The following is a 23,064-nucleotide window of genomic DNA, read 5'->3' as shown; positions in this document are numbered from 1 at the left end:
GCCGTGTTCAGGTTCTGGTCTTCAAGAACATTTCATGTTATTACAGTTTGCATTATTATTAGCCCCAATAAAATAATTTCTTATTAGTAGAGCTTGGCGAAATAGCTCAGTTGTGACAACATTAGACTGAAGATCTAAGGGTGTCTTGTTCAATCCTGGGGTTTAGCATGGTTAGGTGTTTGCTTTTGCTACTGAATAGCAATTTAGCAGCAAAAACTGTTGTGTTCAGGTTTTGATCTTGAAAAGCATTTTATGTTATTTCAGTTTGCAAAATCTTTAGCTCCTAAAAAAAGACATTCTTATCAGTATAGCTTGCCAAAATAGCTCAGTTGTGAGAGCAATAGACTGAAGACCTTAAAATCCCTAGTACGATCGTGGGTTTCCACATGTTTGGGTGTTTGCAGTTTGTTACTGAGTAGCAATTCAGCAAAAAGAAATTTAGCAGCAGAAACTTTCATTTTCAGGTTTCGCCCTCTAGGACACTTGATGTTCTTTCAGTTTGCCTTATCTTAAACACCAAAAAAGACTTTCTAAACGTCAGACTTACACGCAATATCTCTTTTGTGAGAGCATTAAACTGAAGATCTAAAGGTCCTGGGTTCGATCCCAGGATTCGGCATGTTTAGTTGCTGTATTTTTGTTACAGAATAGCAATTTACCAGCAGAATCTTTCATTATCAGGTGTTGTTCATCAAGAACACTTAATGCTCTTTTTTTCCCCAGCCTAAAACCCCAAATACGGCTTGACATCTTTCACAATTAGCCGAAATAGCTCAGTTGGGAGAGCGTTAGACTGAAGATCTAAAGGTCCATGGTTCGATCCCGGGTTTTGGCATATTTAGTTGCTGTTTTTTTGTTACAGAATAGCAATTTAGCAGCAGAAACTGCCGTGTTCAGGTTCTGGTCTTCAAGATCATTTCATGTTATTACAGTTTGCATTATTATTAGCCCCAATAAAAGAATTTCTTATTAGTAGAGCTTGGCGAAATAGCTCAGTTGTGAGAACATTAGACTGAAGATCTAAGGGTGTCTTGTTCAATCCTGGGGTTTAGCATGGTTGGGTGTTTGCTTTTGCTACTGAATAGCAATTTAGCAGCAAAAACTGTTGTTTTCAGTTTTTGATCTTGAAAAACATTTTATGTTATTTCAGTTTGCAAAATCTTTAGCTCCAAAAAAAGAAATTCTTATCAGTATAGCTTGCCAAAATAGGTCAGTTGTGAGAGCAATAGACTGAAGACCTTAAAATCCCTAGTACGATCGTGGGTTTCCACATGTTTGGGTGTTTGCATTTTGTTACTGAGTAGCAATTCAGCAAAAAGAAATTTAGCAGCAGAAACATTTATTTTCAGGTTTCGCCCTCTAGGACACTTGATGTTCTTTCAGTTTGCCTTATCTTAAACACCAAAAAAGACTTTCCAAATGTCAGACGTAGCTGCAATAGCTCATTTGGGAGAGCATTAGACTGAAGATCTATAAATCCCTGGTTCGATCCCGGGTTTCGGCATGTTTAGTAGCTGTATTTTTGTTACAGAATAGCAATTTACCAGCAGAATCTTTCATTATAAGGTGTTGCTCTTCAATAACACTTGATGCTCTTTTTTTCCCAACCTAAAACCCCAAATACGACTTCACATCTGTCACAATTAGCCGAAATAGCTCAGTTGGGAGAGCGTTAGACTGAAGATCTAAAGGTCCCTGGTTCGATCCTGGGTTTCGGCATATTTAGTTGCTGTTTTTTTTGTTACAGAATAGCAATTTAGCAGCAGAAACTGCCGTGTTCAGGTTCTGGTCTTCAAGAACATTTCATGTTATTACAGTTTGCATTATTATTAGCCCCAATAAAAGAATTTCTTATTAGTAGAGCTTGGCGAAATAGCTCAGTTGTGACAACATTAGACTGAAGATCTAAGGGTGTCTTGTTCAATCCTGGGGTTTAGCATGGTTGGGTGTTTGCTTTTGCTACTGAATAGCAATTTAGCAGCAAAAACTGTTGTGTTCAGGTTTTGATCTTGAAAAGCATTTTATGTTATTTCAGTTTGCAAAATCTTTAGCTCCTAAAAAAAGACATTCTTATCAGTATAGCTTGCCAAAATAGCTCAGTTGTGAGAGCAATAGACTGAAGACCTTAAAATCCCTAGTACGATCGTGGGTTTCCACATGTTTGGGTGTTTGCAGTTTGTTACTGAGTAGCAATTCAGCAAAAAAGAAATTTAGCAGCAGAAACTTTCATTTTCAGGTTTCGCCCTCTAGGACACTTGATGTTCTATCAGTTTGCCTTATCTTAAACACCAAAAAAGACTTTCTAAACGTCAGACTTACACGCAATAGCTCTTTTGTGAGAGCATTAAACTGAAGATCTAAAGGTCCTGGGTTCGATCCCAAGATTCGGCATGTTTAGTTGCTGTATTTTTGTTACAGAATAGCAATTTACCAGCAGAATCTTTCATTATCAGGTGTTGTTCATCAAGAACACTTAATGCTCTTTTTTTTCCCAGCCTAAAACCCCAAATACGGCTTGACATCTTTCACAATTAGCCGAAATAGCTCAGTTGGGAGAGTGTTAGACTGAAGATCTAAAAGTCCCTGGTTCGAGCCCGGGTTTCGGCATATTTAGTTGCTGTTTTTTTGATACAGAATAGCAATTTAGCAGCAGAAACTGCCATGTTCAGGTTCTGGTCTTCAAGATCATTTCATGTTATTACAGTTTGCATTATTATTAGCCCCAATAAAAGAATTTCTTATTAGTAGAGCTTGGCGAAATAGCTCAGTTGTGAGAACATTAGACTGAAGATCTAAGGGTGTCTTGTTCAATCCTGGGGTTTAGCATGGTTGGGTGTTTGCTTTTGCTACTGAATAGCAATTTAGCAGCAAAAACTGTTGTTTTCAGTTTTTGATCTTGAAAAACATTTTATGTTATTTCAGTTTGCAAAATCTTTAGCTCCAAAAAAAAGACATTCTTATCAGTATAGCTTGCCAAACTAGCTCAGTTGTGAGAGCAATAGACTGAAGACCTTAAAATCCCTAGTACGATCGTGGGTTTCCACATGTTTGGGTGTTTGCATTTTGTTACTGAGTAGCAATTCAGCAAAAAGAAATTTAGCAGCAGAAACGTTTATTTTCAGGTTTCGCCCTCTAGGACACTTGATGTTCTTTCAGTTTGCCTTATCTTAAACACCAAAAAAGACTTTCCAAATGTCAGACGTAGCTGCAATAGCTCATTTGGGAGAGCATTAGACTGAAGATCTATAAGTCCCTGGTTTGATCCCGGGTTTTGGCATGTTTAGTAGCTGTATTTTTGTTACAGAATAGCAATTTACCAGCAGAATCTTTCATTATAAGGTGTTGCTCTTCAAGAACACTTGATGCTCTTTTTTCCCCAACCTAAAACCCCAAATTCGACTTCACATCTGTCACAATTAGCCGAAATAGCTCAGTTGGGAGAGCGTTAGACTGAAGATCTAAAGGTCCCTGGTTCGATCCCGGGTTTCGGCATATTTAGTTGCTGTTTTTTTTGTTACAGAATAGCAATTTAGCAGCAGAAACTGCCGTGTTCAGGTTCTGGTCTTCAAGAACATTTCATGTTATTACAGTTTGCATTATTATTAGCCCCAATAAAATAATTTCTTATTAGTAGAGCTTGGCGAAATAGCTCAGTTGTGACAACATTAGACTGAAGATCTAAGGATGTCTTGTTCAATCCTGGGGTTTAGCATGGTTAGGTGTTTGCTTTTGCTACTGAATAGCAATTTTGCAGCAAAAACTGTTGTGTTCAGGTTTTGATCTTGAAAAGCATTTTATGTTATTTCAGTTTGCAAAATCTTTAGCTCCTAAAAAAAGACATTCTTATCAGTATAGCTTGCCAAAATAGCTCAGTTGTGAGAGCAATAGACTGAAGACCTTAAAATCCCTAGTACGATCGTGGGTTTCCACATGTTTGGGTGTTTGCAGTTTGTTACTGAGTAGCAATTCAGCAAAAAGAAATTTAGCAGCAGAAACTTTCATTTTCAGGTTTCGCCCTCTAGGACACTTGATGTTCTTTCAGTTTGCCTTATCTTAAACACCAAAAAAGACTTTCTAAACGTCAGACTTACACGCAATATCTCTTTTGTGAGAGCATTAAACTGAAGATCTAAAGGTCCTGGGTTCGATCCCAGGATTCGGCATGTTTAGTTGCTGTATTTTTGTTTCAGAATAGCAATTTACCAGCAGAATCTTTCATTATCAGGTGTTGTTCATCAAGAACACTTAATGCTCTTTTTTTCCCCAGCCTAAAACCCCAAATACGGCTTGACATCTTTCACAATTAGCCGAAATAGCTCAGTTGGGAGAGCGTTAGACTGAAGATCTAAAGGTCCCTGGTTCGATCCCGGGTTTCGGCATATTTAGTTGCTGTTTTTTTGTTACAGAATAGCAATTTAGCAGCAGAAACTGCCGTGTTCAGGTTCTGGTCTTCAAGATCATTTCATGTTATTACAGTTTGCATTATTATTAGCCCCAATAAAAGAATTTCTTATTAGTAGAGCTTGGCGAAATAGCTCAGTTGTGAGAACATTAGACTGAAGATCTAAGGGTGTCTTGTTCAATCCTGGGGTTTAGCATGGTTGGGTGTTTGCTTTTGCTACTGAATAGCAATTTAGCAGCAAAAACAGTTGTTTTCAGTTTTTGATCTTGAAAAACATTTTATGTTATTTCAGTTTGCAAAATCTTTAGCTCCAAAAAAAGACATTCTTATCAGTATAGCTTGCCAAAATAGCTCAGTTGTGAGAGCAATAGACTGAAGACCTTAAAATCCCTAGTACGATCGTGGGTTTCCACATGTTTGGGTGTTTGCATTTTGTTACTGAGTAGCAATTCAGCAAAAAGAAATTTAGCAGCAGAAACGTTTATTTTCAGGTTTCGTCCTCTAAGACACTTGATGTTCTTTCAGTTTGCCTTATCTTAAACACCAAAAAAGACTTTCCAAATGTCAGACGTAGCTGCAATAGCTCATTTGGGAGAGCATTAGACTGAAGATCTATAAGTCCCTGGTTCGATCCCGGGTTTCGGCATGTTTAGTAGCTGTATTTTTGTTACAGAATAGCAATTTACCAGCAGAATCTTTCATTATAAGGTGTTGCTCTTCAAGAACACTTGATGCTCTTTTTTTCCCAACCTAAAACCCCAAATACGACTTCACATCTGTCACAATTAGCCGAAATAGCTCAGTTGGGAGAGCATTAGACTGAAGATCTAAAGGTCCCTGGTTCGATCCCGGGTTTCGGCATATTTAGTTGCTGTTTTTTTTGTTACAGAATAGCAATTTAGCAGCAGAAACTGCCGTGTTCAGGTTCTGGTCTTCAAGAACATTTCATGTTATTACAGTTTGCATTATTATTAGCCCCAATAAAAGAATTTCTTATTAGTAGAGCTTGGCGAAATAGCTCAGTTGTGACAACATTAGACTGAAGATCTAAGGGTGTCTTGTTCAATCCTGGGGTTTAGCATGGTTGGGTGTTTGCTTTTGCTACTGAATAGCAATTTAGCAGCAAAAACTGTTGTGTTCAGGTTTTGATCTTGAAAAGCATTTTATGTTATTTCAGTTTGCAAAATCTTTAGCTCCTAAAAAAAGACATTCTTATCAGTATAGCTTGCCAAAATAGCTCAGTTGTGAGAGCAATAGACTGAAGACCTTAAAATCCCTAGTACGATCGTGGGTTTCCACATGTTTGGGTGTTTGCAGTTTGTTACTGAGTAGCAATTCAGCAAAAAGGAATTTAGCAGCAGAAACTTTCATTTTCAGGTTTCGCCCTCTAGGACACTTGATGTTCTTTCAGTTTGCCTTATCTTAAACACCAAAAAAGACTTTCTAAACGTCAGACTTACACGCAATATCTCTTTTGTGAGAGCATTAAACTGAAGATCTAAAGGTCCTGGGTTCGATCCCAGGATTCGGCATGTTTAGTTGCTGTATTTTTGTTACAGAATAGCAATTTACCAGCAGAATCTTTCATTATCAGGTGTTGTTCATCAAGAACACTTAATGCTCTTTTTTTCCCCAGCCTAAAACCCCAAATACGGCTTGACATCTTTCACAATTAGCCGAAATAGCTCAGTTGGGAGAGCGTTAGACTGAAGATCTAAAGGTCCCTGGTTCGATCCCGGGTTTCGGCATATTTAGTTGCTGTTTTTTTGTTACAGAATAGCAATTTAGCAGCAGAAACTGCCGTGTTCAGGTTCTGGTCTTCAAGATCATTTCATGTTATTACAGTTTGAATTATTATTAGCCCCAATAAAAGAATTTCTTATTAGTAGAGCTTGGCGAAATAGCTCAGTTGTGAGAACATTAGACTGAAGATCTAAGGGTGTCTTGTTCAATCCTGGGGTTTAGCATGGTTGGGTGTTTGCTTTTGCTACTGAATAGCAATTTAGCAGCAAAAACTGTTGTTTTCAGTTTTTGATCTTGAAAAACATTTTATGTTATTTCAGTTTGCAAAATCTTTAGCTCCAAAAAAAGAAATTCTTATCAGTATAGCTTGCCAAAATAGGTCAGTTGTGAGAGCAATAGACTGAAGACCTTAAAATTCCTAGTACGATCGTGGGTTTCCACATGTTTGGGTGTTTGCATTTTGTTACTGAGTAGCAATTCAGCAAAAAGAAATTTAGCAGCAGAAACGTTTATTTTCAGGTTTCGCCCTCTAGGACACTTGATGTTCTTTCAGTTTGCCTTATCTTAAACACCAAAAAAGACTTTCTCAATGTCAGACGTAGCTGCAATAGCTCATTTGGGAGAGCATTAGACTGAAGATTTATAAGTCCCTGGTTCGATCCCGGGTTTCGGCATGTTTAGTAGCTGTATTTTTGTTACAGAATAGCAATTTACCAGCAGAATCTTTCATTATAAGGTGTTGCTCTTCAAGAACACTTGATGCTCTTTTTTTCCCAACCTAAAACCCCAAATACGACTTCACATCTGTCACAATTAGCCGAAATAGCTCAGTTGGGAGAGCGTTAGACTGAAGATCTAAAGGTCCCTGGTTCGATCCCGGGTTTCGGCATATTTAGTTGCTGTTTTTTTTGTTACAGAATAGCAATTTAGCAGCAGAAACTGCCGTGTTCAGGTTCTGGTCTTCAAGAACATTTCATGTTATTACAGTTTGCATTATTATTAGCCCCAATAAAAGAATTTCTTATTAGTAGAGCTTGGCGAAATAGCTCAGTTGTGACAACATTAGACTGAAGATCTAAGGGTGTCTTGTTCAATCCTGGGGTTTAGCATGGTTGGGTGTTTGCTTTTGCTACTGAATAGCAATTTAGCAGCAAAAACTGTTGTGTTCAGGTTTTGATCTTGAAAAGCATTTTATGTTATTTCAGTTTGCAAAATCTTTAGCTCCTAAAAAAAGACATTCTTATCAGTATAGCTTGCCAAAATAGCTCAGTTGTGAGAGCAATAGACTGAAGACCTTAAAATCCCTAGTACGATCGTGGGTTTCCACATGTTTGGGTGTTTGCAGTTTGTTACTGAGTAGCAATTCAGCAAAAAGAAATTTAGCAGCAGAAACTTTCATTTTCAGGTTTCGCCCTCTAGGACACTTGATGTTCTATCAGTTTGCCTTATCTTAAACACCAAAAAAGACTTTCTAAACGTCAGACTTACACGCAATAGCTCTTTTGTGAGAGCATTAAACTGAAGATCTAAAGGTCCTGGGTTCGATCCCAAGATTCGGCATGTTTAGTTGCTGTATTTTTGTTACAGAATAGCAATTTACCAGCAGAATCTTTCATTATCAGGTGTTGTTCATCTAGAACACTTAATGCTCTTTTTTTTCCCAGCCTAAAACCCCAAATACGGCTTGACATCTTTCACAATTAGCCGAAATAGCTCAGTTGGGAGAGCGTTAGACTGAAGATCTAAAGGTCCCTGGTTCGATACCGGGTTTCGGCATATTTAGTTGCTGTTTTTTTGATACAGAATAGCAATTTAGCAGCAGAAACTGCCGTGTTCAGGTTCTGGTCTTCAAGATCATTTCATGTTATTACAGTTTGCATTATTATTAGCCCCAATAAAAGAATTTCTTATTAGTAGAGCTTGGCGAAATAGCTCAGTTGTGAGAACATTAGACTGAAGAACTAAGGGTGTCTTGTTCAATCCTGGGGTTTAGCATGGTTGGGTGTTTGCTTTTGCTACTGAATAGCAATTTAGCAGCAAAAACTGTTGTTTTCAGTTTTTGATCTTGAAAAACATTTTATGTTATTTCAGTTTGCAAAATCTTTAGCTCCAAAAAAAGACATTCTTATCAGTATAGCTTGCCAAACTAGCTCAGTTGTGAGAGCAATAGACTGAAGACCTTAAAATCCCTAGTACGATCGTGGGTTTCCACATGTTTGGGTGTTTGCATTTTGTTACTGAGTAGCAATTCAGCAAAAAGAAATTTAGCAGCAGAAACGTTTATTTTCAGGTTTCGCCCTCTAGGACACTTGATGTTCTTTCAGTTTGCCTTATCTTAAACACCAAAAAAGACTTTCCAAATGTCAGACGTAGCTGCAATAGCTCATTTGGGAGAGCATTAGACTGAAGATCTATAAGTCCCTGGTTTGATCCCGGGTTTCGGCATGTTTAGTAGCTGTATTTTTGTTACAGAATAGCAATTTACCAGCAGAATCTTTCATTATAAGGTGTTGCTCTTCAAGAACACTTGATGCTCTTTTTTCCCCAACCTAAAACCCCAAATACGACTTCACATCTGTCACAACTAGCAGAAATAGCTCAGTTGGGAGAGCGTTAGACTGAAGATCTAAAGGTCCCATGTTCGATCCCGGGTTTCGGCATATTTAGTTGCTGTTTTTTTTGTTACAGAATAGCAATTTAGCAGCAGAAACTGCCGTGTTCAGGTTCTGGTCTTCAAGAACATTTCATGTTATTACAGTTTGCATTATTATTAGCCCCAATAAAATAATTTCTTATTAGTAGAGCTTGGCGAAATAGCTCAGTTGTGACAACATTAGACTGAAGATCTAAGGGTGTCTTGTTCAATCCTGGGGTTTAGCATGGTTAGGTGTTTGCTTTTGCTACTGAATTGCAATTTAGCAGCAAAAACTGTTGTGTTCAGGTTTTGATCTTGAAAAGCATTTTATGTTATTTCAGTTTGCAAAATCTTTAGCTCCTAAAAAAAGACATTCTTATCAGTATAGCTTGCCAAAATAGCTCAGTTGTGAGAGCAATAGACTGAAGACCTTAAAATCCCTAGTACGATCGTGGGTTTCCACATGTTTGGGTGTTTGCAGTTTGTTACTGAGTAGCAATTCAGCAAAAATAAATTTAGCAGCAGAAACTTTCATTTTCAGGTTTCGCCCTCTAGGACACTTGATGTTCTTTCAGTTTGCCTTATCTTAAACACCAAAAAAGACTTTCTAAACGTCAGACTTACACGCAATATTTCTTTTGTGAGAGCATTAAACTGAAGATCTAAAGGTCCTGGGTTCGATCCCAGGATTCGGCATGTTTAGTTGCTGTATTTTTGTTACAGAATAGCAATTTACCAGCAGAATCTTTCATTATCAGGTGTTGTTCATCAAGAACACTTAATGCTCTTTTTTTTCCCAGCCTAAAACCCCAAATACGGCTTGACATCTTTCACAATTAGCCGAAATAGCTCAGTTGGGAGAGCGTTAGACTGAAGATCTAAAGGTCCCTGGTTCGATCCCGGGTTTCGGCATATTTAGTTCCTTTTTTTTTGTTACAGAATAGCAATTTAGCAGCTGAAACTGCCGTGTTCAGGTTCTGGTCTTCAAGATCATTTCATGTTATTACAGTTTGCATTATTATTAGCCCCAATAAAAGAATTTCTTATTAGTAGAGCTTGGCGAAATAGCTCAGTTGTGACAACATTAGACTGAAGATCTAAGGGTGTCTTGTTCAATCCTGGGGTTTAGCATGGTTGGGTGTTTGCTTTTGCTACTGAATAGCAATTTAGCAGCAAAAACAGTTGTTTTCAGTTTTTGATCTTGAAAAACATTTTATGTTATTTCAGTTTGCAAAATCTTTAGCTCCAAAAAAAGACATTCTTATCAGTATAGCTTGCCAAAATAGCTCAGTTGTGAGAGCAATAGACTGAAGACCTTAAAATCCCTAGTACGATCGTGGGTTTCCACATGTTTGGGTGTTTGCATTTTGTTACTGAGTAGCAATTCAGCAAAAAGAAATTTAGCAGCAGAAACGTTTATTTTCAGGTTTCGCCCTCTAGGACACTTGATGTTCTTTCAGTTTGCCTTATCTTAAACACCAAAAAAGACTTTCCAAATGTCAGACGTAGGTGCAATAGCTCATTTGGGAGAGCATTAGACTGAAGATCTATAAGTCCCTGGTTCGATCCCGGGTTTCGGCATGTTTAGTAGCTGTATTTTTGTTACAGAATAGCAATTTACCAGCAGAATCTTTCATTATAAGGTGTTGCTCTTCAAGAACACTTGATGCTCTTTTTTTCCCAACCTAAAACCCCAAATACGACTTCACATCTGTCACAATTAGCCGAAATAGCTCAGTTGGGAGAGCGTTAGACTGAAGATCTAAAGGTCCCTGGTTCGATCCCGGGTTTCGGCATATTTAGTTGCTGTTTTTTTTGTTACAGAATAGCAATTTAGCAGCAGAAACTGCCGTGTTCAGGTTCTGGTCTTCAAGAACATTTCATGTTATTACAGTTTGCATTATTATTAGCCCCAATAAAAGAATTTCTTATTAGTAGAGCTTGGCGAAATAGCTCAGTTGTGACAACATTAGACTGAAGATCTAAGGGTGTCTTGTTCAATCCTGGGGTTTAGCATGGTTGGGTGTTTGCTTTTGCTACTGAATAGCAATTTAGCAGCAAAAACTGTTGTGTTCAGGTTTTGATCTTGAAAAGCATTTTATGTTATTTCAGTTTGCAAAATCTTTAGCTCCTAAAAAAAGACATTCTTATCAGTATAGCTTGCCAAAATAGCTCAGTTGTGAGAGCAATAGACTGAAGACCTTAAAATCCCTAGTACGATCGTGGGTTTCCACATGTTTGGGTGTTTGCAGTTTGTTACTGAGTAGCAATTCAGCAAAAAGAAATTTAGCAGCAGAAACTTTCATTTTCAGGTTTCGCCCTCTAGGACACTTGATGTTCTATCAGTTTGCCTTATCTTAAACACCAAAAAAGACTTTCTAAACGTCAGACTTACACGCAATAGCTCTTTTGTGAGAGCATTAAACTGAAGATCTAAAGGTCCTGGGTTCGATCCCAAGATTCGGCATGTTTAGTTGCTGTATTTTTGTTACAGAATAGCAATTTACCAGCAGAATCTTTCATTATCAGGTGTTGTTCATCTAGAACACTTAATGCTCTTTTTTTTCCCAGCCTAAAACCCCAAATACGGCTTGACATCTTTCACAATTAGCCGAAATAGCTCAGTTGGGAGAGCGTTAGACTGAAGATCTAAAGGTCCCTGGTTCGATACCGGGTTTCGGCATATTTAGTTGCTGTTTTTTTGATACAGAATAGCAATTTAGCAGCAGAAACTGCCGTGTTCAGGTTCTGGTCTTCAAGATCATTTCATGTTATTACAGTTTGCATTATTATTAGCCCCAATAAAAGAATTTCTTATTAGTAGAGCTTGGCGAAATAGCTCAGTTGTGAGAACATTAGACTGAAGAACTAAGGGTGTCTTGTTCAATCCTGGGGTTTAGCATGGTTGGGTGTTTGCTTTTGCTACTGAATAGCAATTTAGCAGCAAAAACTGTTGTTTTCAGTTTTTGATCTTGAAAAACATTTTATGTTATTTCAGTTTGCAAAATCTTTAGCTCCAAAAAAAGACATTCTTATCAGTATAGCTTGCCAAACTAGCTCAGTTGTGAGAGCAATAGACTGAAGACCTTAAAATCCCTAGTACGATCGTGGGTTTCCACATGTTTGGGTGTTTGCATTTTGTTACTGAGTAGCAATTCAGCAAAAAGAAATTTAGCAGCAGAAACGTTTATTTTCAGGTTTCGCCCTCTAGGACACTTGATGTTCTTTCAGTTTGCCTTATCTTAAACACCAAAAAAGACTTTCCAAATGTCAGACGTAGCTGCAATAGCTCATTTGGGAGAGCATTAGACTGAAGATCTATAAGTCCCTGGTTTGATCCCGGGTTTCAGCATGTTTAGTAGCTGTATTTTTGTTACAGAATAGCAATTTACCAGCAGAATCTTTCATTATAAGGTGTTGCTCTTCAAGAACACTTGATGCTCTTTTTTTCCCAACCTAAAACCCCAAATACGACTTCACATCTGTCACAACTAGCAGAAATAGCTCAGTTGGGAGAGCGTTAGACTGAAGATCTAAAGGTCCCATGTTCGATCCCGGGTTTCGGCATATTTAGTTGCTGTTTTTTTTGTTACAGAATAGCAATTTAGCAGCAGAAACTGCCGTGTTCAGGTTCTGGTCTTCAAGAACATTTCATGTTATTACAGTTTGCATTATTATTAGCCCCAATAAAATAATTTCTTATTAGTAGAGCTTGGCGAAATAGCTCAGTTGTGACAACATTAGACTGAAGATCTAAGGGTGTCTTGTTCAATCCTGGGGTTTAGCATGGTTAGGTGTTTGCTTTTGCTACTGAATTGCAATTTAGCAGCAAAAACTGTTGTGTTCAGGTTTTGATCTTGAAAAGCATTTTATGTTATTTCAGTTTGCAAAATCTTTAGCTCCTAAAAAAAGACATTCTTATCAGTATAGCTTGCCAAAATAGCTCAGTTGTGAGAGCAATAGACTGAAGACCTTAAAATCCCTAGTACGATCGTGGGTTTCCACATGTTTGGGTGTTTGCAGTTTGTTACTGAGTAGCAATTCAGCAAAAATAAATTTAGCAGCAGAAACTTTCATTTTCAGGTTTCGCCCTCTAGGACACTTGATGTTCTTTCAGTTTGCCTTATCTTAAACACCAAAAAAGACTTTCTAAACGTCAGACTTACACGCAATATTTCTTTTGTGAGAGCATTAAACTGAAGATCTAAGGGTCCTGGGTTCGATCCCAGGATTCGGCATGTTTAGTTGCTGTATTTTTGTTACAGAATAGCAATTTACCAGCAGAATCTTTCATTATCAGGTGTTGTTCATCAAGAACACTTAATGCTCTTTTTTTTCCCAGCCTAAAACCCCAAATACGGCTTGACATCTTTCACAATTAGCCGAAATAGCTCAGTTGGGAGAGCGTTAGACTGAAGATCTAAAGGTCCCGGGTTTCGGCATATTTAGTTCCTTTTTTTTTGTTACAGAATAGCAATTTAGCAGCTGAAACTGCCGTGTTCAGGTTCTGGTCTTCAAGATCATTTCATGTTATTACAGTTTGCATTATTATTAGCCCCAATAAAAGAATTTCTTATTAGTAGAGCTTGGCGAAATAGCTCAGTTGTGACAACATTAGACTGAAGATCTAAGGGTGTCTTGTTCAATCCTGGGGTTTAGCATGGTTGGGTGTTTGCTTTTGCTACTGAATAGCAATTTAGCAGCAAAAACAGTTGTTTTCAGTTTTTGATCTTGAAAAACATTTTATGTTATTTCAGTTTGCAAAATCTTTAGCTCCAAAAAAAGACATTCTTATCAGTATAGCTTGCCAAAATAGCTCAGTTGTGAGAGCAATAGACTGAAGACCTTAAAATCCCTAGTACGATCGTGGGTTTCCACATGTTTGGGTGTTTGCATTTTGTTACTGAGTAGCAATTCAGCAAAAAGAAATTTAGCAGCAGAAACGTTTATTTTCAGGTTTCGCCCTCTAGGACACTTGATGTTCTTTCAGTTTGCCTTATCTTAAACACCAAAAAAGACTTTCCAAATGTCAGACGTAGGTGCAATAGCTCATTTGGGAGAGCATTAGACTGAAGATCTATAAGTCCCTGGTTCGATCCCGGGTTTTGGCATGTTTAGTAGCTGTATTTTTGTTACAGAATAGCAATTTACCAGCAGAATCTTTCATTATAAGGTGTTGCTCTTCAAGAACACTTGATGCTCTTTTTTTCCCAACCTAAAACCCCAAATACGACTTCACATCTGTCACAATCAGCCGAAATAGCTCAGTTGGGAGAGCGTTAGACTGAAGATCTAAAGGTCCCTGGTTCGATCCCGGGTTTCGGCATATTTAGTTGCTGTTTTTTTTGTTACAGAATAGCAATTTAGCAGCAGAAACTGCCGTGTTCAGGTTCTGGTCTTCAAGAACATTTCATGTTATTACAGTTTGCATTATTATTAGCCCCAATAAAAGAATTTCTTATTAGTAGAGCTTGGCGAAATAGCTCAGTTGTGACAACATTAGACTGAAGATCTAAGGGTGTCTTGTTCAATCCTGGGGTTTAGCATGGTTGGGTGTTTGCTTTTGCTACTGAATAGCAATTTAGCAGCAAAAACAGTTGTTTTCAGTTTTTGATCTTGAAAAACATTTTATGTTATTTCAGTTTGCAAAATCTTTAGCTCCAAAAAAAGACATTCTTATCAGTATAGCTTGCCAAAATAGCTCAGTTGTGAGAGCAATAGACTGAAGACCTTAAAATCCCTAGTACGATCGTGGGTTTCCACATGTTTGGGTGTTTGCATTTTGTTACTGAGTAGCAATTCAGCAAAAAGAAATTTAGCAGCAGAAACGTTTATTTTCAGGTTTCGTCCTCTAGGACACTTGATGTTCTTTCAGTTTGCCTTATCTTAAACACCAAAAAAGACTTTCCAAATGTCAGACGTAGCTGCAATAGCTCATTTGGGAGAGCATTAGACTGAAGATCTATAAGTCCCTGGTTCAATCCCGGGTTTCGGCATGTTTAGTAGCTGTATTTTTGTTACAGAATAGCAATTTACCAGCAGAATCTTTCATTATAAGGTGTTGCTCTTAAAGAACACTTGATGCTCTTTTTTTCCCAACCTAAAACCCCAAATACGACTTCACATCTGTCACAATTAGCCGAAATAGCTCAGTTGGGAGAGCGTTAGACTGAAGATCTAAAGGTCCCTGGTTCGATCCCGGGTTTCGGCATATTTAGTTGCTGTTTTTTTTGTTACAGAATAGCAATTTAGCAGCAGAAACTGCCGTGTTCAGGTTCTGGTCTTCAAGAACATTTCATGTTATTACAGTTTGCATTATTATTAGCCCCAATAAAAGAATTTCTTATTAGTAGAGCTTGGCGAAATAGCTCAGTTGTGACAACATTAGACTGAAGATCTAAGGGTGTCTTGTTCAATCCTGGGGTTTAGCATGGTTGGGTGTTTGCTTTTGCTACTGAATAGCAATTTAGCAGCAAAAACTGTTGTGTTCAGGTTTTGATCTTGAAAAGCATTTTATGTTATTTCAGTTTGCAAAATCTTTAGCTCCTAAAAAAAGACATTCTTATCAGTATAGCTTGCCAAAATAGCTCAGTTGTGAGAGCAATAGACTGAAGACCTTAAAATCCCTAGTACGATCGTGGGTTTCCACATGTTTGGGTGTTTGCAGTTTGTTACTGAGTAGCAATTCAGCAAAAAGGAATTTAGCAGCAGAAACTTTCATTTTCTGGTTTCGCCCTCTAGGACACTTGATGTTCTTTCAGTTTGCCTTATCTTAAACACCAAAAAAGACTTTCTAAACGTCAGACTTACACGCAATATCTCTTTTGTGAGAGCATTAAACTGAAGATCTAAAGGTCCTGGGTTCGATCCCAGGATTCGGCATGTTTAGTTGCTGTATTTTTGTTACAGAATAGCAATTTACCAGCAGAATCTTTCATTATCAGGTGTTGTTCATCAAGAACACTTAATGCTCTTTTTTTCCCCAGCCTAAAACCCCAAATACGGCTTGACATCTTTCACAATTAGCCGAAATAGCTCAGTTGGGAGAGCGTTAGACTGAAGATCTAAAGGTCCCTGGTTCGATCCCGGGTTTCGGCATATTTAGTTGCTGTTTTTTTGTTACAGGATAGCAATTTAGCAGCAGAAACTGCCGTGTTCAGGTTCTGGTCTTCAAGATCATTTCATGTTATTACAGTTTGAATTATTATTAGCCCCAATAAAAGAATTTCTTATTAGTAGAGCTTGGCGAAATAGCTCAGTTGTGAGAACATTAGACTGAAGATCTAAGGGTGTCTTGTTCAATCCTGGGGTTTAGCATGGTTGGGTGTTTGCTTTTGCTACTGAATAGCAATTTAGCAGCAAAAACTGTTGTTTTCAGTTTTTGATCTTGAAAAACATTTTGTTATTTCAGTTTGCAAAATCTTTAGCTCCAAAAAAAGACATTCTTATCAGTATAGCTTGCCAAACTAGCTCAGTTGTGAGAGCAATAGACTGAAGACCTTAAAATCCCTAGTACGATCGTGGGTTTCCACATGTTTGGGTGTTTGCATTTTGTTACTGAGTAGCAATTCAGCAAAAAGAAATTTAGCAGCAGAAACGTTTATTTTCAGGTTTCGCCCTCTAGGACACTTGATGTTCTTTCAGTTTGCCTTATCTTAAACACCAAAAAAGACTTTCCAAATGTCAGACGTAGCTGCAATAGCTCATTTGGGAGAGCATTAGACTGAAGATCTATAAGTCCCTGGCTTGATCCCGGGTTTCGGCATGTTTAGTAGCTGTATTTTTGTTACAGAATAGCAATTTACCAGCAGAATCTTTCATTATAAGGTGTTGCTCTTCAAGAACACTTGATGCTCTTTTTTTCCCAACCTAAAACCCCAAATACGACTTCACATCTGTCACAATTAGCAGAAATAGCTCAGTTGGGAGAGCGTTAGACTGAAGATCTAAAGGTCCCTTGTTCGATCCCGGGTTTCGGCATATTTAGTTGCTGTTTTTTTTGTTACAGAATAGCAATTTAGCAGCAGAAACTGCCGTGTTCAGGTTCTGGTCTTCAAGAACATTTCATGTTATTACAGTTTGCATTATTATTAGCCCCAATAAAAGAATTTCTTATTAGTAGAGCTTGGCGAAATAGCTCAGTTGTGACAACATTAGACTGAAGATCTAAGGGTGTCTTGTTCAATCCTGGGGTTTAGCATGGTTGGGTGTTTGCTTTTGCTACTGAATAGCAATTTAGCAGCAAAAACTGTTGTGTTCAGGTTTTGATCTTGAAAAGCATTTTATGTTATTTCAGTTTGCAAAATCTTTAGCTCCTAAAAAAAGACATTCTTATCAGTATAGCTTGCCAAAATAGCTCAGTTGTGAGAGCAATAGACTGAAGACCTTAAAATCCCTAGTACGATCGTGGGTTTCCACATGTTTGGGTGTTTGCAGTTTGTTACTGAGTAGCAATTCAGCAAAAAGAAATTTAGCAGCAGAAACTTTCATTTTCAGGTTTCGCCCTCTAGGACACTTGATGTTCTTTCAGTTTGCCTTATCTTAAACACCAAAAAAGACTTTCTAAACGTCAGACTTACACACAATATCTCTTTTGTGAGAGCATTAAACTGAAGATCTAAAGGTCCTGGGTTCGATCCCAGGATTCGGCATGTTTAGTTGCTGTATTTTTGTTACAGAATAGCAATTTACCAGCAGAATCTTTCATTATCAGGTGTTGTTCATCAAGAACACTTAATGCTCTTTTTTTTCCCAGCCTAAAACCCCAAATACGGCTTGACATCTTTCACAATTAGCCGAAATAGCTCAGTTGGGAGAGCGTTAGACTGAAGATCTAAAGGTCCCTGGTTCGATCCCGGGTTTCGGCATATTTAGTTCCTTTTTTTTTGTTACAGAATAGCAATTTAGCAGCAGAAACTGCCGTGTTCAGGTTCTGGTCTTCAAGATCATTTCATGTTATTACAGTTTGCATTATTATTAGCCCCAATAAAAGAATTTCTTATTAGTAGAGCTTGGCGAAATAGCTCAGTTGTGAGAACATTAGACTGAAGATCTAAGGGTGTCTTGTTCAATCCTGGGGTTTAGCATGGTTGGGTGTTTGCTTTTGCTACTGAATAGCAATTTAGCAGCAAAAACAGTTGTTTTCAGTTTTTGATCTTGAAAAACATTTTATGTTATTTCAGTTTGCAAAATCTTTAGCTCCAAAAAAAGACATTCTTATCAGTATAGCTTGCCAAAATAGCTCAGTTGTGAGAGCAATAGACTGAAGACCTTAAAATCCCTAGTACGATCGTGGGTTTCCACATGTTTGGGTGTTTGCATTTTGTTACTGAGTAGCAATTCAGCAAAAAGAAATTTAGCAGCAGAAACGTTTATTTTCAGGTTTCGCCCTCTAGGACAATTGATGTTCTTTCAGTTTGCCTTATCTTAAACACCAAAAAAGACTTTCCAAATGTCAGACGTAGCTGCAATAGCTCATTTGGGAGAGCATTAGACTGAAGATCTATAAGTCCCTGGTTCGATCCCGGGTTTTGGCATGTTTAGTAGCTGTATTTTTGTTACAGAATAGCAATTTACCAGCAGAATCTTTCATTATAAGGTGTTGCTCTTCAAGAACACTTGATGCTCTTTTTTTCCCAACCTAAAACCCCAAATACGACTTCACATCTGTCACAATCAGCCGAAATAGCTCAGTTGGGAGAGCGTTAGACTGAAGATCTAAAGGTCCCTGGTTCGATCCCGGGTTTCGGCATATTTATTGCTGTTTTTTTTGTTACAGAATAGCAATTTAGCAGCAGAAACTGCCGTGTTCAGGTTCTGGTCTTCAAGAACATTTCATGTTATTACAGTTTGCATTATTATTAGCCCCAATAAAATAATTTCTTATTAGTAGAGCTTGGCGAAATAGCTCAGTTGTGACAACATTAGACTGAAGATCTAAGGGTGTCTTGTTCAATCCTGGGGTTTAGCATGGTTGGGTGTTTGCTTTTGCTACTGAATAGCAATTTAGCAGCAAAAACTGTTGTGTTCAGGTTTTGATCTTGAAAAGCATTTTATGTTATTTCAGTTTGCAAAATCTTTAGCTCCTAAAAAAAGAAATTCTTATCAGTATAGCTTGCCAAAATAGCTCAGTTGTGAGAGCAATAGACTGAAGACCTTAAAATCCCTAGTACGATCGTGGGTTTCCACATGTTTGGGTGTTTGCAGTTTGTTACTGAGTAGCAATTCAGCAAAAAGAAATTTAGCAGCAGAAACTTTCATTTTCAGGTTTCGCCCTCTAGGACACTTGATGTTCTTTCAGTTTGCCTTATCTTAAACACCAAAAAAGACTTTCTAAACGTCAGACTTACACGCAATAGCTCTTTTGTGAGAGCATTAAACTGAAGATCTAAAGGTCCTGGGTTCGATCCCAGGATTCGGCATGTTTAGTTGCTGTATTTTTGTTACAGAATAGCAATTTACCAGCAGAATCTTTCATTATCAGGTGTTGTTCATCAAGAACACTTAATGCTCTTTTTTTCCCAGCCTAAAACCCCAAATACGGCTTGACATCTTTCACAATTAGCCGAAATAGCTCAGTTGGGAGAGCGTTAGACTGAAGATCTAAAGGTCCCTGGTTCGATCCCGGGTTTCGGCATATTTAGTTGCTGTTTTTTTGTTACAGAATAGCAATTTAGCAGCAGAAACTGCCGTGTTCAGGTTCTGGTCTTCAAGAACATTTCATGTTATTACAGTTTGCATTATTATTAGCCCCAATAAAAGAATTTCTTATTAGTAGAGCTTGGCGAAATAGCTCAGTTGTGAGAACATTAGACTGAAGATCTAAGGGTGTCTTGTTCAATCCTGGGGTTTAGCATGGTTGGGTGTTTGCTTTTGCTACTGAATAGCAATTTAGCAGCAAAAACTGTTGTTTTCAGTTTTTGATCTTGAAAAACATTTTATGTTATTTCAGTTTGCAAAATCTTTAGCTCCAAAAAAAGACATTCTTATCAGTATAGCTTGCCAAAATAGGTCAGTTGTGAGAGCAATAGACTGAAGACCTTAAAATCCTTAGTACGATCGTGGGTTTCCACATGTTTGGGTGTTTGCATTTTGTTACTGAGTAGCAATTCAGCAAAAAGAAATTTAGCAGCAGAAACGTTTATTTTCAGGTTTCGCCCTCTAGGACACTTGATGTTCTTTCAGTTTGCCTTATCTTAAACACCAAAAAAGACTTTCCCAATGTCAGACGTAGCTGCAATAGCTCATTTGGGAGAGCATTAGACTGAAGATCTATAAGTTCCTGGTTCGATCCCGGGTTTTGGCATGTTTAGTAGCTGTGTTTTTGTTACAGAATAGCAATTTACCAGCAGAATCTTTCATTATCAGGTGTTGTTCATCAAGAACACTTAATGCTCTTTTTTTCCTCAGCCTAAAACCCCAAATACGGCTTGACATCTTTCACAATTAGCCGAAATAGCTCAGTTGGGAGAGCGTTAGACTGAAGATCTAAAGGTCCCTGGTTCGATCCCGGGTTTCGGCATATTTAGTTGCTGTTTTTTTGTTACAGAATAGCAATTTAGCAGCAGAAACTGCCGTGTTCAGGTTCTGGTCTTCAAGATTATTTCATGTTATTACAGTTTGCATTATTATTAGCCCCAATAAAATAATTTCTTATTAGTAGAGCTTGGCAAAATAGCTCAGTTGTGAGAACATTAGACTGAAGATCTAAGGGTGTCTTGTTCAATCCTGGGGTTTAGCATGGTTGGGTGTTTGCTTTTGCTACTGAATAGCAATTTAGCAGCAAAAACTGTTGTGTTCAGGTTTTGATCTTGAAAAACATTTTATGTTATTTCAGTTTGCAAAATCTTTAGCTCCAAAAAAAGACATTCTTATCAGTATAACTTACCAAAATAGCTCAGTTGTGAGAGCAATAGACTGAAGACCTTAAAATCCCTAGTACGATCGTGGGTTTCCACATGTTTGGGTGTTTGCATTTTGTTACTGAGTAGCAATTCAGCAAAAAGAAATTTAGCAGCAGAAACGTTTATTTTCAGGTTTCGCCCTCTAGGACACTTGATGTTCTTTCAGTTTGCCTTATCTTAAACACCAAAAAAGACTTTCTAAATGTCAGACGTAGCTGCAATAGCTCATTTGGGAGAGCATTAGACTGAAGATCTATAAGTCCCTGGTTCGATCCCAGGTTTCGGCATGTTTAGTAGCTGTATTTTTGTTACAGAATAGCAATTTACCAGCAGAATCTTTCATTATAAGGTGTTGCTCTTCAAGAACACTTGATGCTCTTTTTTTCCCAACCTAAAACCCCAAATACGACTTCACATCTGTCACAATTAGCCAAAATATCTCTTTTGTGAGAGCGTTAGACTGAAGATCTAAAGGTCCCTGGTTCGATCCCGGGTTTCGGCATGTTTAGTTGCTGTTTTTTTGTTACAGAATAGCAATTTACCAGCAGAATCTTTCATTATCAGGTGTTGTTCATCAAGAACACTTAATGCACTTTTTTTCCCCAGCCTAAAACCCCAAATGCGGCTTCACAATTAGCCAAAATAGCTCAGTTGGGAGAGCGTTAGACTGAAGATCTAAAGGTCCCTGGTTTGATCCCTCGTTTCGGCATATATAGTTGCTGTTTTTTTGTTACAGAATAGCAATTTAGCAGCAGAAACTGCCGTGTTCAGGTTCTGGTCTTCAAGATCATTTCATGTTATTACAGTTTGCATTATTATTAGACCCAATAAAAGAATTTCTTATTAGTAGAGCTTGGCGAAATAGCTCAGTTGTGACAACATTAGACTGAAGATCTAAGGGTGTCTTGTTCAATCCTGGGGTTTAGCATGGTTGGGTGTTTGCTTTTGCTACTGAATAGCAATTTAGCAGCAAAAACTGTTGTGTTCAGGTTTTGATCTTGAAAAGCATTTTATGTTATTTAAGTTTGCAAAATCTTTAGCTCCTAAAAAAAGACATTCTTATCAGTATAGCTTGCCAAAATAGCTCAGTTGTGAGAGCAATAGACTGAAGACCTTAAAATCCCTAGTACGATCGTGGGTTTCCACATGTTTGGGTGTTTGCAGTTTGTTACTGAGTAGCAATTCAGCAAAAAGAAATTTAGCAGCAGAAACTTTCATTTTCAGGTTTCGCCCTCTAGGACACTTGATGTTCTTTCAGTTTGCCTTATCTTAAACACCAAAAAAGACTTTCCAAATGTCAGATGTAGCTGCAATAGCTCATTTGGGAGAGCATTAGACTGAAGATCTATAAGTCCCTGGTTCGATCCTGGGTTTCGGCATGTTTAGTAGCTGTATTTTTGTTACAGAATAGCAATTTACCAGCAGAATCTTTCATTATCAGGTGTTGTTCATCAAGAACACTTAATGCTCTTTTTTTTCCCAGCCTAAAACCCCAAGTACGGCTTGACATCTTTCACAATTAGCCGAAATAGCTCAGTTGGGAGAGCGTTAGACTGAAGATCTAAAGGTCCCTGGTTCGATCCCGGGTTTTGGCATATTTAGTTGCTGTTTTTTTGTTACAGAATAGCAATTTAGCAGCAGAAACTGCCGTGTTCAGGTTCTGGTCTTCAAGATCATTTCATGTTATTACAGTTTGCATTATTATTAGCCCCAATAAAAGAATTTCTTATTAGTAGAGCTTGGCGAAATAGCTCAGTTGTGAGAACATTAGACTGAAGATCTAAGGGTGTCTTGTTCAATCCTGGAGTTTAGCATGGTTGGGTGTTTGCTTTTGCTACTGAATAGCAATTTAGCAGCAAAAACTGTTGTTTTCAGTTTTTGATCTTGAAAATCATTTTATGTTATTTCAGTTTGCAAAATCTTTAGCTCCTAAAAAAAGACATTCTTATCAGTATAGCTTGCCAAAATAGCTCAGTTGTGAGAGCAATAGACTGAAGACCTTAAAATCCCTAGTACGATCGTGGGTTTCCACATGTTTGGGTGTTTGCAGTTTGTTACTGAGTAGCAATTCAGCAAAAAGAAATTTAGCAGCAGAAACTTTCATTTTCAGGTTTCGCCCTCTAGGACACTTGATGTTCTTTCAGTTTGCCTTATCTTAAACACCAAAAAAGACTTTCTAAACGTCAGACTTACACGCAATAGCTCTTTTGTGAGAGCATTAAACTGAAGATCTAAAGGTCCTGGGTTCGATCCCAGGATTCGGCATGTTTAGTTGCTGTATTTTTGTTACAGAATAGCAATTTACCAGCAGAATCTTTCATTATCAGGTGTTGTTCATCAAGAACACTTAATGCTCTTTTTTTCCCAGCCTAAAACCCCAA

At 37.8% G+C, this 23,064-nt stretch overlaps 25 non-coding genes across 25 annotated transcripts; all 25 read left to right on the top strand.

Moving 5' to 3' along the window:
• The first annotated feature begins 762 nt into the window (after positions 1–762).
• On the top strand, positions 763–835 carry TRNAF-GAA (transfer RNA phenylalanine (anticodon GAA)). The gene has a single exon. It is a non-coding gene; the product is annotated as a tRNA-Phe (tRNA).
• Positions 836–1,646: 811 nt separating this feature from the next.
• On the top strand, positions 1,647–1,719 carry TRNAF-GAA (transfer RNA phenylalanine (anticodon GAA)). Its single transcript has one exon. It is a non-coding gene; the product is annotated as a tRNA-Phe (tRNA).
• Positions 1,720–2,534: 815 nt separating this feature from the next.
• Positions 2,535–2,607, top strand: TRNAF-GAA (transfer RNA phenylalanine (anticodon GAA)). The gene has a single exon. It is a non-coding gene; the product is annotated as a tRNA-Phe (tRNA).
• An 812-nt stretch (positions 2,608–3,419) lies between these two features.
• TRNAF-GAA (transfer RNA phenylalanine (anticodon GAA)) lies at positions 3,420–3,492 on the top strand. Its single transcript has one exon. It is a non-coding gene; the product is annotated as a tRNA-Phe (tRNA).
• An 814-nt stretch (positions 3,493–4,306) lies between these two features.
• TRNAF-GAA (transfer RNA phenylalanine (anticodon GAA)) lies at positions 4,307–4,379 on the top strand. Its single transcript has one exon. It is a non-coding gene; the product is annotated as a tRNA-Phe (tRNA).
• Positions 4,380–5,190: 811 nt separating this feature from the next.
• TRNAF-GAA (transfer RNA phenylalanine (anticodon GAA)) lies at positions 5,191–5,263 on the top strand. The gene has a single exon. It is a non-coding gene; the product is annotated as a tRNA-Phe (tRNA).
• Positions 5,264–6,077: 814 nt separating this feature from the next.
• Positions 6,078–6,150, top strand: TRNAF-GAA (transfer RNA phenylalanine (anticodon GAA)). The gene has a single exon. It is a non-coding gene; the product is annotated as a tRNA-Phe (tRNA).
• An 811-nt stretch (positions 6,151–6,961) lies between these two features.
• On the top strand, positions 6,962–7,034 carry TRNAF-GAA (transfer RNA phenylalanine (anticodon GAA)). Its single transcript has one exon. It is a non-coding gene; the product is annotated as a tRNA-Phe (tRNA).
• An 814-nt stretch (positions 7,035–7,848) lies between these two features.
• Positions 7,849–7,921, top strand: TRNAF-GAA (transfer RNA phenylalanine (anticodon GAA)). Its single transcript has one exon. It is a non-coding gene; the product is annotated as a tRNA-Phe (tRNA).
• An 811-nt stretch (positions 7,922–8,732) lies between these two features.
• Positions 8,733–8,805, top strand: TRNAF-GAA (transfer RNA phenylalanine (anticodon GAA)). The gene has a single exon. It is a non-coding gene; the product is annotated as a tRNA-Phe (tRNA).
• Positions 8,806–9,619: 814 nt separating this feature from the next.
• TRNAF-GAA (transfer RNA phenylalanine (anticodon GAA)) lies at positions 9,620–9,692 on the top strand. Its single transcript has one exon. It is a non-coding gene; the product is annotated as a tRNA-Phe (tRNA).
• Positions 9,693–10,503: 811 nt separating this feature from the next.
• On the top strand, positions 10,504–10,576 carry TRNAF-GAA (transfer RNA phenylalanine (anticodon GAA)). The gene has a single exon. It is a non-coding gene; the product is annotated as a tRNA-Phe (tRNA).
• An 814-nt stretch (positions 10,577–11,390) lies between these two features.
• On the top strand, positions 11,391–11,463 carry TRNAF-GAA (transfer RNA phenylalanine (anticodon GAA)). Its single transcript has one exon. It is a non-coding gene; the product is annotated as a tRNA-Phe (tRNA).
• Positions 11,464–12,274: 811 nt separating this feature from the next.
• Positions 12,275–12,347, top strand: TRNAF-GAA (transfer RNA phenylalanine (anticodon GAA)). The gene has a single exon. It is a non-coding gene; the product is annotated as a tRNA-Phe (tRNA).
• Positions 12,348–14,033: 1,686 nt separating this feature from the next.
• TRNAF-GAA (transfer RNA phenylalanine (anticodon GAA)) lies at positions 14,034–14,106 on the top strand. Its single transcript has one exon. It is a non-coding gene; the product is annotated as a tRNA-Phe (tRNA).
• An 812-nt stretch (positions 14,107–14,918) lies between these two features.
• Positions 14,919–14,991, top strand: TRNAF-GAA (transfer RNA phenylalanine (anticodon GAA)). Its single transcript has one exon. It is a non-coding gene; the product is annotated as a tRNA-Phe (tRNA).
• An 814-nt stretch (positions 14,992–15,805) lies between these two features.
• Positions 15,806–15,878, top strand: TRNAF-GAA (transfer RNA phenylalanine (anticodon GAA)). Its single transcript has one exon. It is a non-coding gene; the product is annotated as a tRNA-Phe (tRNA).
• An 809-nt stretch (positions 15,879–16,687) lies between these two features.
• Positions 16,688–16,760, top strand: TRNAF-GAA (transfer RNA phenylalanine (anticodon GAA)). Its single transcript has one exon. It is a non-coding gene; the product is annotated as a tRNA-Phe (tRNA).
• An 814-nt stretch (positions 16,761–17,574) lies between these two features.
• TRNAF-GAA (transfer RNA phenylalanine (anticodon GAA)) lies at positions 17,575–17,647 on the top strand. The gene has a single exon. It is a non-coding gene; the product is annotated as a tRNA-Phe (tRNA).
• Positions 17,648–18,458: 811 nt separating this feature from the next.
• Positions 18,459–18,531, top strand: TRNAF-GAA (transfer RNA phenylalanine (anticodon GAA)). Its single transcript has one exon. It is a non-coding gene; the product is annotated as a tRNA-Phe (tRNA).
• Positions 18,532–19,343: 812 nt separating this feature from the next.
• TRNAF-GAA (transfer RNA phenylalanine (anticodon GAA)) lies at positions 19,344–19,416 on the top strand. Its single transcript has one exon. It is a non-coding gene; the product is annotated as a tRNA-Phe (tRNA).
• Positions 19,417–20,228: 812 nt separating this feature from the next.
• Positions 20,229–20,301, top strand: TRNAF-GAA (transfer RNA phenylalanine (anticodon GAA)). Its single transcript has one exon. It is a non-coding gene; the product is annotated as a tRNA-Phe (tRNA).
• Positions 20,302–20,897: 596 nt separating this feature from the next.
• Positions 20,898–20,970, top strand: TRNAF-GAA (transfer RNA phenylalanine (anticodon GAA)). The gene has a single exon. It is a non-coding gene; the product is annotated as a tRNA-Phe (tRNA).
• A 349-nt stretch (positions 20,971–21,319) lies between these two features.
• TRNAF-GAA (transfer RNA phenylalanine (anticodon GAA)) lies at positions 21,320–21,392 on the top strand. Its single transcript has one exon. It is a non-coding gene; the product is annotated as a tRNA-Phe (tRNA).
• An 813-nt stretch (positions 21,393–22,205) lies between these two features.
• On the top strand, positions 22,206–22,278 carry TRNAF-GAA (transfer RNA phenylalanine (anticodon GAA)). Its single transcript has one exon. It is a non-coding gene; the product is annotated as a tRNA-Phe (tRNA).
• Positions 22,279–23,064: the final 786 nt, after the last annotated feature.

The sequence above is a fragment of the Pseudophryne corroboree genome, chromosome 4 (genome assembly GCF_028390025.1).
Source record: "Pseudophryne corroboree isolate aPseCor3 chromosome 4, aPseCor3.hap2, whole genome shotgun sequence".
Lineage (NCBI taxonomy): Eukaryota > Metazoa > Chordata > Amphibia > Anura > Myobatrachidae > Pseudophryne > Pseudophryne corroboree.
The sequence above is the reverse complement of the archived record's forward strand: the minus strand, read 5'-3'. Positions and strand labels throughout refer to the sequence as shown.